Genomic DNA, 2,508 nt, shown 5'->3' on the forward strand with positions numbered 1-2,508 from the left:
AAATAAATGAGAATAAATATTTCATTTTTAGCAGTTTTGTGGTTGAGATTCTTGAAAGAATAAGAAGTTTGTTTGGCGTTTCATCCAAAAGTGTCTCAGTTTCTCTGATTTATTATAACCCAAAACAGGTGGGTAAGAATTTATGAGAGGAAAAAAACAGATGTCATTGTTTCTTACCAAAAGCTGAATCCCAATTTGTTTCCTAATGATAGATTGAAGACATTACAAGAAACACCTCAGGAGTAAATGTCACGTAGAAACCTTAAAGCTCCAAATCTGAGAAGAACGGCGCATTTCCAGAGCGACTTTTGGTTTCTGACCTCCTTATGCCCCACTGACATCTGCCACGCTGTGATTTAGGATTATTTTTAAATCAGGAGCTGTCCAGATTTGATGGGACGAAGATAGGATATCCTTATCCCTGGAGGCCTTGTAAATCTCGGCAGTTTACTACGGAGAGGGGGAGGAAGTCGGCTCGTTCTCTCCACGTCCCTAATCCCGCCACTTCCTCCCCTCTGCCCTGTTGCCGGCGCTCACGCCGTAATGCATTTTCTGTAACTAACAGCCGTTGTTTCCCGATTGTCACGCTCCCATCCCTTTCTCCTGGAATGTGTGTATATATACACTCGGTGTGTGGGTGTGTCACAGTAGGATAGGGTGTTGGGGGGGCTGTAGAGGGTCTGGAATAGCAGTTAAAGTTAACTCTACCCTCCTACGTTACCGTTTTACCTCCTCTTCCTCCGCCCCGCGGGTGCTGTGCCCCATGACTGAGCTCTGGCAGCCAGGCGGGGTGCTCCAGCTTCCGTCACGCTCACCCCCCTACGCCTCCCGAAACACATGGGTGTCAAGTCCTCTCGTGCTGGCGGTGTCCAGCTCCTTTCAACAGGTTTCACTCCGTTTAATTAGCCATGTCTACCCCAAAAAGAAAAAAAAATCCTAAAACGAACCCACAGGATGGCACTCCGAGGCGGATCTGTCGGCGCTCCGAGGCCCGAGCGTTTCTCACATCACTTCCTGACAGGCCCGAGGCGACAGCTTCTCTGAAGCCTTTGGTGAAGCTGACGAGGAGGCCAAACATCTCGCAGGGGTCAAGATTAACGAGAGTACTGACAGAAGAGATTCACCTGCTCACACTTTACTGTTAACAGATGACTCGTCATCGAGTCAAAGGAAGAGGGAATGTTTTTTGTCAAAGTCACAGGTTGTTACCAACACCTGCTTTGGATTTAACATTTATTACAAACTTATTGTAAGTTTCTATTACTCTGGAGCTGTCGCAGGTGTCTCAAACTTGTCTCAAAAATCTAGTTTTGCAAGTCAGAAAAATACGGCGGGGCAAAAAAGTATTTAGTCAAACACTAATTGTACAAGTTTTCCCACTTAAAAAAATGAGACCTTTTTATACCCCAACTATGAGACAAAACAAGAAAAAAATATCCAAAAATAACATTGTCTTATTTTTAATTAATCTATTTTCAAATATTGGTGGAAAAAGTATTTGATCACCTACTAACAAGTCAGATTTCTGGCACTAACAGACCTGTAACTCGTTACCTGTATTGATGCCACCTGATTGAACTCGTTGTCTATGTAAAACACACCTGTCCACAACCTTAAACAGTCACACACTAAACTCCACTATGACCAAAGAGCTGTCTAAGGACACCAGAAACAAAATTGTTGTTGCACCTCTCTTAAAAACCTTCACTTTGATAGAAATTACACTATTTTTTACACAGCTCCCTTGTGGGGTTACATACTGACAAATAAACAAGATTATGTAGCCACAAAGCGTGTGGTTTGAACCCACGTGAGCATATGATCTTGAGACCAATGTCTTATCCACTCAGCCATTTAAGATGTGAAATATCCCTTTTGTTTTAGAAATTTCAGAAAAACGTACAAAATAGTAACCGAAATGTTGTTATTAAAGTACTTGTAGAAATAGTCTGTGATGACACAAAATGGCCTTAATCAACAATGGAAATGAAGTCAACAGTATAGCTTTAAGTAAGCTGCAATTACAAGCTACGTGTTCTTTTACACTCTGGAGAACACTCATTTTGGTGGACTTTACATCATTTTTTACATATATCACTTCATAGCTTAAAGGAAAGACACACCTTTGATCCTGTAGCTACCAGGAGTGGGGTTTGAACCCACGTGAGCATTCACTCATTGGATCTTGAGTCCAACGCCTTAACCACTCGGCCATCCTGGTCACATGAAAATGAGTTTCTTATGTGTAATTTCACATTTTGTGTGTTGAATTAATCAGGTTAGGCTGGTATCAAGAGTTAAGCACAGAGGTGATAGAGTGATGGGCTTGGGACATCTCTAGAAAACCTTAGTCATAACATTCGTCATTTGTTTATGATCCAAGACAAAGAATAGAATAACATAAATAAGAACTAATGACTACCAGAAGTAAGGCTTGAAACCACATGAGTGTGTGGCTCATAGGATCCTCTTAGAGTCCAATGTCTTAATCCCTCAGCCATCCACTCA

The 2,508-nt window shown here is 41.9% G+C and overlaps 1 non-coding gene across 1 annotated transcript; it reads right to left on the reverse strand.

Annotated features, from left to right (window-relative positions):
• Positions 1-2,138: 2,138 nt before the first annotated feature.
• trnal-caa lies at positions 2,139-2,221 on the reverse strand. Its single transcript has one exon. It is a non-coding gene; the product is annotated as a tRNA-Leu (tRNA).
• Positions 2,222-2,508: the final 287 nt, after the last annotated feature.

The sequence above is a fragment of the Oryzias melastigma genome, linkage group LG23, assembly GCF_002922805.2.
Source record: "Oryzias melastigma strain HK-1 linkage group LG23, ASM292280v2, whole genome shotgun sequence".
NCBI lineage: Eukaryota > Metazoa > Chordata > Actinopteri > Beloniformes > Adrianichthyidae > Oryzias > Oryzias melastigma.